Raw genomic sequence first — 17,668 nt, 5'->3', positions numbered from 1 at the left:
TAGAGCTGGGTGTCATCAGCATATTGGTGACAGCCCAGCCCAAAGCTCCGGATAATCTGGGCAATTAATAAGATGGGCAGCACCTTAAGGCAGTGTTTCCCAACCTTTTTTGGGCAAAGGCACACTTCTTTCATGAAAAAAATCTCGAGGCACACCACCATTAGAAAATGTTAAAAAAATTAACTCTGTGCCTATATTGACTATATAAAAAGTACAGTGGTGCCTCGCAAGACGAAATTAATTCGTTCCGCAAGTCTCTTCGTCTTGCGAGTTTTTCGTCTTGCAATGCACGGTTTCCCATAGGAATGCATTGAAAATCAATTAATGCGTTCCTAGGGAAACCGCCTTCAGACCAGGTCCGGGGACAGTCTGTCCCCCGACCTCTTCTGAAGGCTGGGGGGGACGGGGACAAGGGCTTTTCTTCCCACTGCCAGCCTTCAGAAGGCTGTTCTGAAGGCTGGCGGTGGGAAGAAAAGCCCTTCTTCCCACCTCCCGCCCCGCAAGCTCCGGGGACAGGAGGGCTTTGCTGCCGACCGCCAGCATTTTAAAAGCCCCTGCTGTCCCGGGGCGATTTTAAAATGCTGGCGGGCGGGAGCGAAGTCTCCGCTGCCCCGAGGAGATTTTAAAATGCTGGGGGTCGGCAGCGAACGCTTCGCTCCCGCCCGCCAGCATTTTAAGATCGCCCGGGGCAGCGGAGAAGTCTCCGCTGTCCCGGGAAGGCAGGCGGGGGGAGCAAAGACTTTTGCCCCCGCCTGCCTTCAGAAGAGGTCCAGGACCTCATTCCGATGCCCGGCAGCAGGGTGCGAGGTTCCCGCCCCACCGCCCGGCATCGGGGCATCGTTCCGATGCCCGGCGGCGGGGGGAGAGGTTCCCGCCCCACCGCCCGGCATCGGGGCATCGTTCCGATGCCGGGCGGCGGGGGGAGAGGTTCCCGCCCCACCGCCCGGCATCGGGGCATCGTTCCGATGCCGGGCGGCGGGGGGAGAGGTTCCCGCCCCACCGCCCGGCATCGGGGCATCGTTCCGATGCCCGGCGGCGGGGTGCGAGGTTCCCGCCCCCCCGCCCCGCTTCGGAGCAGCGTTCCGAAGCGGGGCGGCTGGGGCAGGTGTTCCCGCCCCCCCGCCCCGCTTCGGAGCACCGGGAGAAGCGATCTCCCCGCAGCCCCTTGCTTCAAAAGAGGTCCGGGGGCAGCGGGGAAGAAGTGCTGCGCTTCCCGCTTCCCCCTGACCTCTTTTGAAGCAAGGGGCTGCGGGGAGATCGCTTCTCCCCGCAAAGCCTTGCTTCAAAAGAGGTCCGGGGGCAGCGCTTCCCGCTGTCCCCGGACCTCTTTTGAAGCAAGGGGCGGTGGGGAGAAGCGATCTCGGGCGCCGCGGCGTGCAGGCGCACTGCTCGCTCCTCTTTCCGCGCAGGCGCCTTCTCTCGCTCTTCCCACGGCACACCAGGCAAGGTCTCACGGCACACCAGTGTGCCGCGGAACACCGGTTGGGAAACACTGCCTTAAGGGATCGCACGTCAGAACAAGGCGCTAAAAGCAGCAGAGCAACTACAAGGCTGTTCGGCATGCCTGGCTTTTGATTTCACCGCCATCATTGCTGCAAGTTAAGCCTAAACGCTTCCTTAAGGGTAACCGAGGCAGACTGCCCGCCTTCGGAATGGAAAAGATGGGAAGGATAAAGCTCAGTCAGAGCTTCAGCTACAAAAAGGGGGGGTTGGGGGGTTATAGAGAAACTCTGCTTTTTTTGTGTAGCTTCCCCCCCCCCCCCCGTTTTTACTACTAGAGTAAGGCAGGCACTGGTGAAGGTCAAATGAGCAGACCAGCAGGAAACCGCTAGGTTATTTTAACCGGGGGTGGGGTTTTGACTTGGGTGGGTGTTGTTTTATCTGGAGGGTGGGGTTGTTTTTAAATGTTATGTGCTAATTTGGATTTTTGTATTGTATCGGGGGATTGTTTTAGAGGCTTTTGTTGGGGAGCATATTTTTTATTAGTCATACCTCGGGTTACAGACGCTTCAGGTTACGCACCATGCCGAACCCGGAAGTACCAGAACGGGTTACTTCTGGGTTTCGGCGCTTTGCGCATGCGTAGAAGCACCAAATCACGACCCACACGTGCACAGACGCGACGCTGCGGGTTGCGAACGTGCCTCCCGCACGGATCACGTTCGCAACCTGAGCGTCCACTGTAGTTTATACAACAATAATAATAAAAAAAAATTATATCCCGCCCTCCCCAGCCGAAGCAGGGCTCAGGGCGGCTAACAACAATAAAATAATACAACATTCTAAAATCATTTCATTATAAAATTAATTCAAATCAAATTGATGGCAACCATTGGGCTAGAGTTCTGTGAAGATTACCAAAAGAGGGAGTCAGGCTGTGCCCTGGCCAAAGGCCTGGTGAAACAGCTCTGTCTTGCAGGCCCTGTGGAAAGATGTCAAGTCCTGCAAGGCCCTAGTCTCTTGTGACAGAGTGTTCCACCAGATCGGAGCCGCAGCCGAAAAAGCCCTGGCTCTGGTTGAGGCCAATACATTAGCATTGTTAATTGTTGTAATTATTTTTATTAAGTATTTTGTGCTGCTTTAACTTTGTGTTGTGAACTGCCCTGTTTGTATAGGGCGGTATACAAATGTAATAAACAAACGAAAGCAGGGACTGATCATGGATGAGCTTTGCTGCACCTGTCACTCACTGGAGGTCTGGCTATGCAGAGGTACAATTTACAGGTCCTGTGCCACCCATTTTGGAATTACGCTACCCATCAACCCCAGCCAACACAGCTGATGGGAATCACAGCCCCAAACATCTGGAAGGTGCCAGGGTTGGGGAAGGCTGATATAAAGGGTGACCATCTTTTTCAAGTTCTGCTAGTAAGCTTCTGGAGGCCGCTGGCTGGTCACGGTAGCAGACAAGGTGCCGGGATAGGTTGACACTGCTTTGACATAGCAAAGCAGCCCTTCTGATCTAATACCAAGAGCAGCGGTGTGTGGACTCCACTGGAATGCATGAGCAATCACAACAGCAACTTACGTGGTCATTCATCAGTCTCTCTTTATTCGGTAAAAGGGCTGAAACAAGCCACAGGCGCACATGAACCGAGCATGTGAGTGAGCCAACCCTGTCACCTGTTGAATTCTGAATCACGAGTGTCCTCTCTGGCTCCCATCAGGACAGACACAGGTTTGCATCTAAGCACCGCAAAACCAGTGCACTGCTTGTCGAATTACAACCAATTATCTTTTAAAAACTGGCAAGAGCCCAACTCCAGGCATCATCTAAACACGTCGCTTTTTGCAGCTGTTACACTCACCGCATTCTGCTGTTTTGAAAACCCTCATGACCTCAGCGGCGTTATGCTCACTTTCCCCCACAAGTTAGCTGGTTCTAATCAGCAAGACCTTCTCCTGCAGCAGAGTGTCATTTGACGTTACTGCTCAAAATCACAAACTTAGTGAGAACTGCAAGCAGATAGAAGCAAACACACACACACACACACCCAGAAAAATCAGCATTACCAAAGCATGAAGACTGCTAGGGTAAAATCCTGGCTGCGGAGACAAAGAAAGGCAAGGAAAGAAGGGGAGATAAGACGAAACTAAGCATCCCGCCAGACCAGTGGTTTCCAAACTGCAGTCTGGAGAGTCCTGGGGCTACTTCTGGATCTGATTTCGTATGCAACAGGTCCCTGGTTAAATGCCAGGTAGGACTGGGAAAGTCTCCTGCTCTGAAACCCTGGAGAACCACTGCTAATCAGTGTAGACCAGTGTTCCTCAGGTCCCCAGCAGTTATTGGACTACAACTCCCATCATCCCTGACCTTGACCACTAGTCCTGCTAGCCAGGGGCGATGGGAGTTGTAGTCCCAGAACAGCTGAGGACCCAAGTTTGAGAAACATTGGTGTATACATCACACCAGCAAAATTAGGAAAAATGTACAAAACAGGAAATAAGGCCTGCTGGAAGTGTAAAATCAAAGAAGGCAATTTCTACCATATGTGGTGGACTTGCGAAGAAATGAAGAAATTCTGGGATCTGATTTATAACGAGTTAAAAAAAAATATTTAAATACACTTTCCCTAAAAGACTAGAGGCCTTTTTATTAGGAATAATTGGGGACGAAATCAAAAAAGAAGATAAGACACTATTCCAATATCTGACAGCAGCAACCAGAATATTAATTGCACAAAATTGGAAAAGTTCAAATACCCCAACGGTCAGAGATTGGCAAACAAAATTATTTGAATATGTTGAACTACCAAAAACGACGCAAAAAATTAGAAACCCAAAAAATACAAAGTTTATTAGCGACTGGAATAAATTTATGGTATATATTGGAGGAAAACTATAGAAACTTATATATATACCATAAATTTATGGTATATATTGGAGGAAACTATAGAAACTTAAAAGGGACGCAGGTGGCGCTGTGGGTTAAAGCCTCAGCGCCTAGGACTTGCCGATCGAAAGGTCGGCGGTTCGAATCCCTGCGGCGGGGTGCGCTCCCACTGCTCGGTCCCAGCGCCTGCCAACCTAGCAGTTCGAAAGCACCTCTGGGTGCAAGTAGATAAATAGGGACCGCTTACCAGCGGGAAGGTAAACGGCGTTTCCGTGTGCAGCTCTGGCTCGCCAGAGCAGCGATGTCACACTGGCCATGTGACCCGGAAGTGTCTCCGGACAGCGCTGGCCCCTGGCCTCTTAAGTGAGATGGGCGCACAACCCCAGAGTCTGTCAAGACTGGCCTGTACGGGCAGGGGTACCTTTACCTTTACCTTTATAGAAACTTAAAAACTACAGCAGGTCTGATATAAACCTTACAATGCGCAAACCATCAATAATTATTAGCTGCAGAAAAAAGGGAAATTTTTTTTATCAAGAAGCCCGAAATCGGGAGGGAAGGAGGTCAATAGGTGTGTAGAGGAAAGATCTAAATATCTAAAGATATAAAGGTTCAAGGAATAAGACAAAGAACTGTAAGGGAAATTGATGTTATTTTTGTGTTATGTATGGATATATCTTTTCTTTTTTTTCTTTTTTCTGTTTTGTTTTTTCTTTTGTTTTTGTTTTTTTTGGTGATTTAAGTGAAACTCAATAAAAAGAAATTTTTAAAAAAGAAACATTGGTGTAGATAAGACTGATCTAGACAGAACAATCGTCTGACTCTGCACAAGGTAGATTCCTACGTAGGAAGCGGCAGCGAAGGGCAGAAATCCACCCATTAAGAACATCAAAAGCGCCTGGCTTCTGGGTAAAGGGAATAGCTCATCTAGTCCGGCATCCTGCTCTCAGAGTGGTCAGGCAGATGCCTCAATGGGAAACCTGAGCAAAGGAGCTGAGCACAATAGTCCCTCTCCCCACTTGTGATTCCTACCAACTGCTATTGAGTGTCATATCACCTCTGAAAGTCCATGGATCTATAACGAAAGAAGCCAAGGAAATGCCATCTCCCTGCCCCAGTCTGTTCTGGATCTTCCACCAACCCTCTGGAGCAGATCTGGGCTGGAAAAGGGGACATGGCGGGGGAGAGAGGGGGGGGGAGTCCTTGCACTAAATAGACAACTCCGTTGTGTACAACCCATGGCTTTGGACACAAGGTTGGGGAAATTCCAAATAGGAATCAGGTTGCATTTTTATTTTCTTTTTGGAAAATAATGCAGTACAGTGATACCTCGGGTTAAGTACTTAATTCGTTCAGGAGGTCCGTTCTTAACCTGAAACTGTTCTTAACCTGAAGCACCACTTTAGCTAATGGGGCTTCCTGCTGCCGCCACACCGCAGGAGCACGATTTCTGTTCTTATCCTGAAGCAAAGTTCTTAACCCGAAGCACTATTTCTGGGTTAGCGGAGTCTGTAACCTGAAGCGTATGTAACCTGAAGTGTATGTAAACCGAGGTACCACTGTACAAGAAATGCAACAGACACAGTTAATTCAGCCCAATCCAGACAGCCAAATGCACAGAAAAGCACACATGTTTAAGTTACTGTGACCTTTGAACCCACAAACTGCTCACAAGGGAGGGGGGGCATAATGTGGGTTTTCTGGAAAACAACTAGCAAAATAAACTGCCCTGAAGGAAAGAACAGGTCTTTTGAGCAGCAAATGGTACCCCTGTGGTTTTCGCACCTATGTTCTAGGCTTGTATGGCTAGGAGGGAGCTTCAAAGGCTTCAAAATATCTGCTGGAAAAACCACTTAACATAACTCTCCCAAGTTGTAAACAGGACTGCTTTGTGCGCAAGGAGAAATTGCCGCTGCTGGAGGGCATTTTGAAAAAGTCACTTATTGTTTGCAATTGTGCATTTCTCTACACTGAAAGCATATTTGTATTTTCATGGGCCACTAAGCTCCAATAAGAAACAGGGAGGGGGAATCATCAACCATGTCTCCCTAGCTTATGTTTAAATATATATATATCAGAAGGTCAAAAGACACATAGCATTTTGATGGCAAAAAGCTACATCTATGTAGGCTCCCAGGCTACCCTGCCTCCGGGTCTGGTCCTGACTGGATGGACACTAGAATCAGCAAGGGATACCCATATGACCTGAAGGTGCTGCTGTGCAATGCCAGGTCAATGATGAATAAGACCACTGCCATCTATGACTTGATCATGGATGGAGGACTTGACCTGGCATGTGTAACAGAGACTTGGTTGGAGGAAGCAGATGGGCCTGTCCTTGCCGCTGCTTGTCCACCAGGTTTCTCTTACGCACAGCAACCCAGGTCATGTGGGCGGGGAGGGGGGGTTGCAGTGATTTTTAGGAAGTCATTAGTCTGCACCAGGCGTCCTATTGGGAAGACCCAGTTTTCCGAGTGCATGTTCTGGAAGTTGGGCAATAGGGGCAGTACAGGATTCATTTTGGTGTACCGACCTCCCCACTGCACCAAGGATTCCCTGCCCGAGCTGCTTCAGGTCGTGGCGGATGTTCTCCTGGAGACACCTAGTTTGGTCGTCCTAGGGGATTTTAATATCAAACAAGAAAACAGCACCATGAGGTTTTAAGACTAAACTACACACAACCACTAGGTCTACGTCAGCTGGAGAAATGCTTCAGGATCCTAGGCACAAACATGACATTTTGAGATTTTTCCAGTCCATTTCAAAGTTGTGGAACAGAAACAACACAGAGTTTTTCAAGTTCAAAAGAGTCAGATCAAAATGGTGTGCTAGAAAAGCAGCCATCAAGCAGCAAAAATAACAACATGCAGAAGTTCTCGGCAGACGAGATCACAACCACCATTCATTAAAAGAGCAGGCTAGTGAAGTCCTCACCCAAGCACCTAAAACTTAACCCTGCACCTGTTCTCTGTGGAGAGGATATGCTGTAGTTGGGTGCTGGCCTCTGAAAGGGTGTCACGCAACACACTTGCCATCCGCTGCCCCTCCGGTGTTGGGAGACACCCAGAGAACAGCCACCAATGGGAACCCCCCAAATACCTGTGCTGGTTTGTATGGAAGTGGGCAGTCCTTTGGATACCTGGGCCCCAAGCCATAGCCATAACGGGTGCCTGAAAGCTAAAAACAGCACTCTGAATTGTATCCAGAAACAGGCAGGAGGGCAGTAGAGCTGTTTTAAAAGACAAAAAAGGCAAATAGGTATGAAATTCCCCTTCTTTTCAAGGACTGTAGTTCAGTGATACAGCACAACTTTCCAAGTTTCAGTCCTTGGCATCTTCAGATAGGGATGGAGAGCTGCCCCAACTCAATGTAGACAATACGGGGCTGGATGGATCAATGGTGTGACTCGGGGCAAGGCAGTTTACTACCCTCCTACCCTCCTCACTTCAGGAAATGATCTGCAGCTACCCCTGTGTGTGCTCCCTCTATGCCTTCAGGGTCAAATACACTAACTCTTCCACCACACAAAACTCTAAGCCCCTAAGTGTGAGTTGTAGGTCAACCATCAGATTTTTACGAGACACTTCTTTAGCCACCTGCAGACGGGCACAGCTGGAGAAACTTGGCCAAACTTTTTCCTACAAAAGATTTCCCCCAGCTAACGGGGCATCCTACATGCAGCATTCAGAATCCAGTGTGGATATGGCGAGGATCAGCAGCTATCAGTCTGAACCGCTTCAATGCTGAAACAGCAGGTCTCTCCCAAGCTCCAGCCCTCCTGACAATGGAAACAGACAGTGTCTAGATCAGCAGGTTCTCATGATGACCCACTATCTTGTTCTATAAATGTGTGAAGTCCTATTGCAGGAACCTTACATGGAGGTCAAGGCCATAGGATACAGGAACCTTACATGGAGGTCAAGGCCATTGGTCCATCAAAGATCAGCATTGTCTACACTCATGGCAGCAGCCCTCCAGGATCATGGAATTGTAGAGTTGGGACCCCAACTTGACCCTCATCTTGGCCAACCCCCCACAATGCAGGAACCTCAACTAAAGCATCAGTGACAGGTGGCCATCCAAACTCTGCTTGGAAACCTCCAAGGAAGGAGAGTCCACCACATTCTGGGGGAGTCTGTTCCACTGCTGAACAGCTCTTATTAGAAAGTTATTCTTGAGGTTTAGTCAGAATCTCCTTTCTTGTAACTTGAAGCCATTGCTTCGAGCCCTACCCTTTGGAGCAGGAAAAAACAAGCTTATTCCATCTTCCATGTGACAGGGTTTTAGACAGAAGACTCTTCCAGCCAAATATATTGCTCTGCTTTCCTTTGGAGTCCAAGAGGGGGGTCTTTTGTCTGGGCAGCCCAGGACCTCCATGCACACTGGCCAGGCTTGCACCCCGGGGGTCACTTCAGTACTGCGAACGCAGCGGTTTGACTTCAGCCCTGGAGGAGCACTCCATTGTCTATCGAGTCAGACGGATGCCAACAAAAACAACGGCCCATATACTATGAAAAGTGTGCAAAGAGATCTGAGCCCAGGTTTTTTTAATACATGTTTTCTAGAAGGGAGCGACTCACACAAGACTAGGAAGAAACAGGGTGAGCGTAAGGGAGTGGCGTTGATTGTTTAATGACTGTTCATCACACAAGTTTTTATTTCAGCTGCTGCCGTGCGTTTACTGAAAACCCAATAAAAACCGCTGATAGGCAGTGCCATGCAACAGCAGGCACAAGCTAGATGCAGTGCCAGCACAGCTAGTGAATGAGACTCTTTCACTCCCTAGCTGTCTGGGCACTCCTTCCCTCCTTTGCACTCAGTATCCAAACACACCCAGTCCCCGAAGCAAAAGATTATCCATTTATTGAAGAGGAAATGCACAGCAGAGAACTTGCCAGCTATGGTTTCAAAGGCCAAACTCATCACAAGCCAAAGTCCAGAGGGGAAGCGACGTTTATGATCGGAACAAGTGCATTTACATGTTATGACTGGGGAGAGAAGAGTCAATGGTAGACTTGAGGAAGCTATAAACCGTAAGAGAAAGGCTGCAGTGTATTGCCTACTCTCTTAAGAAGGCGCTGCTCACAAATTACGCCAGATGTTCCACTCCCAGTTTATGTCAGCCTTGGGACCAACACTTCGGATTAGCATCTGAAGAGGGGGTTTTATTATCCCCCATCATTAGCTTGCAAGCTGCTATCAGATGCTCTGAAGGCACCTGATGGTGTAGTCTCCATCTCTGCAGCTGAGGAGGTCAGGGCCTGACCAAACCTTCTCCCCGCTTATCTTAAGTCTCATTTAGTAGGGATCTGTGGTGCAAGAGCAGCAGGAAAGGCAGCCACAGTATTGGGCTTCTCTGTGTCCTTGCCTACAAGATCCCCTCCAGGCCACCCGGCTGGTTTCCAAACAGATTCAGGCAGTCAGAGGCACAGCTGCTCTTGATTTGATGAGTTCAAATGTCTAGCCAACCTAATTCACAAAAAATACAGTTCATCTCTATGTATAATTCACAAAAAATACAGTTCATCTCTATGTATAAGTAAGCCACACCATGCTTTCCCCTCTTCCGTAAAGAGAAAACATTGCACAGTCACACATAATCCTGTAAGCATAACAAACCCTGGAAAAGAGAAGATGGGAAATGCAGGTTTGGCTAACGATGCACTCCAGACCATTCATTCATTATGGAGCTTAGTTAGGCACCAAATTACTGGCAGCCCCCACCCCTAAAATTCAAATGTGCTTTTAGCTTATAAGGCACTTTGCACTAGTCTTTTATTTCGACTTTACAGTATCCTTATTGCAGCGTTCGAAATTCGTCAGGCGTGAGGGGCAGTTTGCACCTGGCTATCAGTGCCAGGGCACCAGGATGGCGCCTGGTGTCTCCACCATCTGGAGGTGCATGCCTGAGGAACCTTGAATCTTGACTGTTTTCACACACTGGCAAGACATTCTGTAGAATTCTATTCATTATATTGTATCTGCACAATCAAAATGAATTTCAGGAACCAAAACATCATACTGAAAAATATGACTTTCGAACCAACTGGTCCAAAAACAGCATTCCATTTTGGTGACTGTAACCCTGCATATGGTGCTGGATGAGACTATTCAGAGTCCCATGGACTGCAAGAAGATCAAACCTATCCATTCTGAAGGAAATCAGCCCTGAGTGCTCACTTGAAGGACAGATCCTGAAGCTGAAGCTGCAATACTTTGGCCACCTCATGAGAAGAGAAGACTCCCTGGAAAAGACCCTGATGTTGGGAAAGATGGAGGGCAGAAAGAGAAGGGGACGACAGAGGACGAGATGGTTGGACAGTGTTCTTGAAGCTACCAGCATGAGTTTGACCAAACTGCGGGAGGCAGTGAAGACAGGAGGGCCTGGCGTGCTCTGGTCCATGGGGTCACAAAGAGTTGGACACAACTAAACGACTAAACAACAACCACCACCACCCTGCTTTAAGGAGCCATTTGGCACCTAGTTTGTATAACTGAGTTTCTAACACTGTCTTATTGGCTTGAGCCATTATTACTTCCATCTTTGAGACATTTCATAAGACCAACAAGCATGCTCATAGCCAAGCTGAGGTTTGAAATAAGATCGCTGAAGTGCCCATCACCCCAGCCATCCAGAAAACAACAACACCACCAGGAACATTTATTGGGTCAAAAGCAACAGCAAAAGTTCAGAGCTCTCAAGACAGAGAGGATGCATTGAATAGTTGTGTTCTCAATCAACCAACACCTACATAATGGAGTGTGTGTGTGTCTGCATCTGCTCACAGCGGTTTTCCTTTCCAGCTTGTAGAGAAGCCAAGCTCTTTGAGCAGACATGTGGGGAGCAGCTCTATTATTCCCCTATCAGGGTATACAGAACGTATTTAATGAAGGATTGCTCACTAGGAGGCAGGCAGGAAGGGGCCCACCATGTGATGGGTCAAAACTGTGACAGGGAAACTTTTCAGCCCGAGGACCACATTCCGCCGTGGCCAATCTTCCAGGGGCCGCATGCAAATCATGGGTGGGACCAGAGGCAAACGTAGGCAGAGAAACAGATGCAAGCCTTATCTTTGTACAGTCCACTGTATTCCAGCGACACAGAAGTCCAAGGCTTCTGGCTTTTGTCAGAGGTTCCCGACACCTACACACAATTCTCCATCCAGGAAATATGGTGTAATTATCGCAGGTAAAGGACACATTCCAGCCAGGTGAAGGCATTTTGGAGGATGGGGAGCAGGGCTGGTGAGAGGCATCATCTGGGGAAGAGTCCATTTGGTCCATTTGTTAAAAGAAGAACATTTGGGTGGGAGGGTAGAGAAGCAAGGCAGGGTGGAAATAAAGATCAAGTGCCTCCTATAGAAAAAAAGATGCAACACTTTTTGATATGGCTCTCAAATTTGCATTTGTTGTGAATTCCCACCACTCTTTTCATGGGAACATGTTGGCTTATTAATTGGTAGAACCACTTGAGGAAGGCTGTACTTAAAAAAAATATCAAAATCCTTACGCACAGACGCGAGCGCGCACACACACACATGCACCACGCCAGCAACCTGGGGTCACATTCTTCCGTTTGTTAATAAAAGATTCAGGCTGGCATCCTAATAACATATTCTGAACCGCGGCTCAAAACGCACAACGTAGACATTCTTTAAGCCTCAAACACCAAAGCAAGAATCGCAAGCTACTGTCATTATGCCCTTTGTTTAAAAATGGCATAAGCATATTTAACCTACCCAAACCCATGCAATTAGTATGAGCGCAATGCCGAGGCTTCAAGAAAAGGAATTTTTAAAGAGACACTAATGTGCCGAGTATTTAAAGCCTGGTGCCAGCTCACTCGGTGCACGCTGTGTTGAGCCCATTGCAGAGCGTCGTCAGTGAATCCTGAAGTGTCACTGCGCATCTGACGACACTCTGTCCAATCCAGTTCCACAATACGCTCTTTATGTAACTGCCACACAGCAATGAGACCAAGAAAGGGAAGGGAACAGAACTGATCATACAAGCACGAAAACAGGCATGAAAAGATACGCATCACTTTTTATTTTAAAAAATGTCCACTGCATTTTAATAGACTGCATTTGCAGGGCCCACCTAGAAAAACCACAGCTGCCGCTAAGACACTGTACTGCCAGTTTGTATGGCATAGATTTCATTCCTAACATCAGGCAACTCTAGATGGGCAATTTGGTACTGTGGACACAGAAACTGGCAAGAACCAGTTTATACTCTCAGTAAAATCAAACAGTAAAGCTTCTCCTGGATTGATCCACTTCAGGCTGCCGCAGGTGGGAATGCAATATTTCAGCACTCAGCTATGCAAGTTATCTAGCATGTTAGGGAGAAAGGTTCAGTCTCAATTTCTCCCAGTCATTATCTTTGGAGCTTCTGCCATAATTATATGATTTTCAAGTGTGGTCCAAGGTAGCGCTCTGGCCTCCCTTGCTTCAAATATATGGCTTATAATACATTTGGTGTTATAATATATAATCTAGGAGCCAAATGGCTCCTGAAACCAAGGTTACAGGCGCCAAAACAGAATGTCTAGTTTGCCATTTGGGAGCAAGATGGCTCTAATGTCTTATTTTTCAAGTGATGAACTGACTGTGATTGATTATCAGTTAAACATCTGGCTAGTTCAGATGGCAACCCTGAGCTAGGTTAAGAGCTCTGATAACTTAAAGAAGAAAAGTCCCTTGATCCAGGGACAGTCCACATATATAGTGGACTATATTCCAACTTCTTCATCTTCTTAATGGAGACTGGTCCTGCTCAGGCTGTATAGAAAAAGCATTTTGGTTCCATAAATTAATTCTGTTGTGCAGATAAAATATAACTGATAGCATTCTACAGGATGGGGTATTAGTGTGTGAAAACAGGCAAGACCCTGTGATCCCCAGGCACGCACCTCCAGATGGTGGAGACGTCATGCGCCATCCTGGTGCCCCAACATCTTCATTTGGTCGCAAGTGATCAGAAGCCAGGTGCAAAATGTTGCTCACTAATTTCAAACACTGGATACATACAGGCATAAATATTTATTTGTCTGCCGCCTTTCCACAATTCGAATCATGCTCCAGGCGGCTTATAACATGAAAAAATACATTAACTGCAACATAGCAGAAGTAGTCATAAGCAACAAATAAAACATCGAAATATAAACAAGCAAACTGAAGAATTTCCACATAAATCACAAAAACCCAACAGCAACAACACCACCCAACAAAAAAAAAACCCCGCAAACAACACCGCAGCTCAAGAGCCTGTTCAGCAGCCTCAGCTTTTGTAGCTGGAGTCAGTCAGGGACAGTGTGCAGCCTCATCCATGTACCTATGGAGTTCCCAAGGGGTCTCTCAACTTTGCACCATTTTACCTGAAAACTGTAGCAGGACAGCAGACAGGAAGGGAACAAAGCTTGCCAACTTAAGATTTTTAAAGCTAATACATGAGGGCTGCACAGCTTTGCTCTAATGCAGCAGCAAAAGGCGAAACTGACAGACCTCCTCTACAGCCGGACCCCATACAGATTTCAAGGGAATGAGGCACCATTAGCAAATTCCTTATCAGCTAGGGTTGCCATATGTCTGGGAAATACCAGACAAGTCCTCTTTTGGGGGGACCAACAGGCCCATCCAGGGGGATTTTTACATTTTAAAGGAAATGTCTGTGATTTGGGGGGGATATTTATTTATTTGGGGGTTGGCTCAGGGGGCTCTGCACACTGCAGCCGCTGCCAGCCCAAGCCCAAGTTGGGAAAAGAGGCACACTGGCGCAGCCCCATACACCAGTGCCCCTCTTTCACCGGCTCGGGCTGTCCTCTTTTTTGTTCTTCAAGATATGGCAACCCTATTATCAGCATCACCTTCTTTTTCATCTGTTCCCTCCGTGGAGTAGCAGCTACATTGGTGTGAGACCCCTTGTGGAAAAAGGAGCATGGGCAGGTAATGCTCTCCTAAATTAAGCTGGCTGGCAGGAACCCTAGCTATGGGGTAATTGCTTTCCCCCAGCAGCATAAATAGCAATGGCAGGTGTTCTTTAAAGGGAAAGGGATGAATGGCTGAAATTCCTCTGGCAGAAGCTGCCATGGGAACCTCTGTTAAAAGGGTAGCAGTGGGAAAATGTAGGTTTTTTCCAAAGAACTAGCTCTTCTAAGGTACAGTAGTCAGTACATTTTACAAGATCACATATTGCATAACTAGCTTAGAAGAATGCTAGTATTTGCATAGCATTAGCAAAAACACAATTCATTTTTATTCTCTGGGAGCACCCCAAAACACATGCATTAACACTATGAGACTCATTCTTCATATCCACAAGTGTGCACTGGTGAAAAGTCACTTATTCTACCACAGGAATACCACGCCACCAACTCAAAGGCAACAGTCATGGCCATCATGGATTCCTCATAGCTCAAACCAAACAGAGCTGCCCAAACATACCTTATATTTTTACAGCCAAGGAGTAAAAACTGAGGACTCCAGCACTGAGAGTCCACAGTCCCTTCTCAAACCTTCCCTTTGGAAAGAAGCACATGACACGTCACACAAGCCAATTACCTGCGCAGGTAAGAGAAAAATTGTGTACGCAGGCATACAAGGTTTCCCTTACTATTACCATTACAATTTATTGCCTGCCCTTCACACTAAGATCCCAGGGCAGGAAGTAACAATTAAGACACATTATTAAATCCAGTTTAAAACAAGTTTAAAATTACAAAAATAAGTGAGCAAACTGAAGGGCAACATACTGAAATCTTTGGAACCATGTCCAGTTAACTATATACAGACACAAACAGAAACAAATAAAGTCCCATTTAAATTAACGGACAGCACAATACCAAGCATGACTTGTAGTCCTGCTTTTTTTCCTTTTGCTAACTGCACCAAATTGCCTGTTTTAGGTTTTTCTTGCCTTTTAACTGGCTTCAATGCAAAACAGCTACCTTTGTAAGAAAAGGGATTAACCAATGCAACAGCAAAATAATCACAATCTTGTCTACTCAGAAGTAAATCCTGCTGAATTCAACTGGGCTTTTCTCCCAGGTGTGGGAGGCTCTCCTTCTGTGTTGCAAATTGATCGTGTCACAAGGAGCCTTTGGGACCTGGGCTGGCAATTGCTCCAGTTTCCTAATCCCCTAAGCAAAAAAGGGGCTGAGATGCGAAGCTCCTCCGAGGTCCCTGGTGATGGAACAAGGAAGTCTTTGCAATTCGAGCAGCAGGGTCAAGCCGCCTCTCTCCAATTTAAGGGAACCGTTTGGCTTAGGGGCAGCCTTTAAAAGGCACAGGATCAAATCCCAAAGAGTAGGGGGAAAGGGAAAGAATATGAGTGTGGAGAAAGAAGCCCTCACCCCAAATCCCTGCCTCCTGGAAACAGAAAATCTCTCCATCATCCCAAACCCAAGCAGGGACTCCAACTCCATATTCCCCAAGCACGACAAAATCCTAAATATAGGCCCCCCCTACACTCAAGCAGGGGGTGGGGGGAATGGGGACAAGAAGCCCCCCACAAAAAAACAACAACCCTAAAATGCAAAGGCAGCCCAAATCCTGCAGGGCCCCCTCTTTAAGCCTTGAATACGGAGAAGCCCCCACACCCCCCAAAGCTAAAGAGAAGGAGGTCCAGACCCCCACCAAAAAGAAGGATGGAGACACCTCGAGTCCACGCCTTGACTTCCACCCCACAGACACCCCAAAATATGTGCAGGGGGGGGAGGGATTCCTCTTCCGAAATGAGCCTGAAACCCGAACGACCCCGCCTCAAATATCAAACCCCCCCCAAAAAAGGGAAGGATAATTCCCCTACAATCCTTCAAAGGGGGGGAACCCCTCATATAGGGGGCAGGTCCTATTATAGCGCTGCAAAGCGCGAATTGGGGGTGAAGGGCGCCCTCGGGGGTTGTTTCGGTGAGGGGGTGAAGGAAGCCCCCCGCTGTGGTTCCCGAGGCCCGCGGCGGGTTCTAGGCGAGCCCCCGGCGCGGGCCCTCCCGCCAGCGGCCTCGCCTCACCTGGCGAGGGGGCGGCTCTGGGGCCTCCGACGCTCCTTCTCCTGCTGCTGGCGGCGGCGCTTCTCCTCCTCCTTCCTCCTCCTCCTCCGGCGCTACCTTCGCCGACGTCTCCTCCGTCCCGCTTCCCTCGCTCGGCCCCCGACCCGCGCTGGGAGGAGCCGCGGCCTCCCGCCAATCCAAGGCCCGGGGCGGAGCAGCGGCGCCGAGTGGGGCGCCGCCCGCCGGGGGAGGCTGCTGTGGCGGCGGCAGGCCGGCAGGCAGGCAGGGCTGGGCCGACCAGGCGCGGGCTTCGCCGGCTCCCCGCCGCCTCAGCAGGGGCAGGGAGGGACAGGCGGGCAGGCCTCCGACGCCGCCGCGGGGCTGAGTGGATTTGGGGCCCAGGGCCAAGCTCAGCCCCCGGGACACCCACACAAGCCCCGGCGCGGGCAAGGCCCTGGGGCCCAGCGCCACGCTTATGGGGGTTGTTATTAGTATTGGTTCATTTCCTATGCCGCCCTTCCTCCGAGGATCACAGGGCGGTCTGCAGTGGGAAAACACAAAAATGTACAAAAAGGAAGAGGGTGGCCGCTTTAGTAGTGCCAGGTTGCGGGGCTGGCTTTATTATTTATTTATTTATTTGTTTATTTATTTTATTATATTATTATTTATTATTTATTTATACTCCGCCCATCTGGCTGGGTTTCCCCAGCCACTCTGGGCGGCTTCCAGCAAAACACTAAAATAAAATGACATTTCTATACAGTCATATCTCGGGTTACAGACGCTTCGAGTTGTGTTTTTTGGACCACCGAAACCCGGAAATACCGGGACAGGTTACTTCTGGGTTTCAGCAGTAGCGCATGCACGGAAGCGCTAAATTGCTCTTTGCGCATGCACAGAAGTGCCATATCGCAACCCGCAGCTGCGGGTTGCGAACGTGCATCCCGCATGGATCACGTTCGCAACCCAAGCGTCCACTGTATTTCCCTCCGAGGATCACAGAGTGTTTTGTAGTAGAAAAGCACAAAAATCCATGTGTTAAAGCCTCAAACGTAAGAGGGCGGCCGCTTTAGTAGTGCCAGGTTGCGGGGCTGGCTTTATTATTTTTATTATTATTATTATTTACATTTCTATACAGTCATACCTCAGGTTACAGAAGCTTCAGGTTGGGTTTTTTTTCAGGTTAAAGGTAAAGGGACCCCTGACCATTGGGTCCAGTCGTGGCCAACTGGGGTAGCGGCGATCATCTCGCTTTATTGGCCGAGGGAGCCGGCGTACAGCTTCCGGGTCATGTGGCCAGCATGACTAACCCGCTTCTGGCGAACCAGAGCAGCGCACAGAGTTTA

At 48.4% G+C, this 17,668-nt stretch overlaps 1 protein-coding gene across 2 annotated transcripts in view; it reads right to left on the bottom strand.

Moving 5' to 3' along the window:
* Positions 1-16,514, bottom strand: part of FBXO34 (F-box protein 34) — a 57,137-nt gene extending 40,623 nt beyond the window's left edge. Inside the window, exon 1 of one of the 2 annotated variants that reach the window (XM_081911339.1) lies at positions 16,344-16,514. The gene's annotated coding sequence lies outside the window, so the exon portion shown is untranslated. Of the gene's footprint in view, positions 1-15,686; positions 15,800-16,343 lie in introns of those variants that run through there. The other variant, XM_081911340.1, reaches the window with a different exon arrangement.
* Positions 16,515-17,668: the final 1,154 nt, after the last annotated feature.

This window comes from Podarcis melisellensis (assembly GCF_964234715.1).
Source record: "Podarcis melisellensis genome assembly, chromosome: 1".
In the NCBI taxonomy this organism is placed as follows: domain Eukaryota; kingdom Metazoa; phylum Chordata; class Lepidosauria; order Squamata; family Lacertidae; genus Podarcis; species Podarcis melisellensis.
The sequence above is the reverse complement of the archived record's forward strand: the minus strand, read 5'-3'. Positions and strand labels throughout refer to the sequence as shown.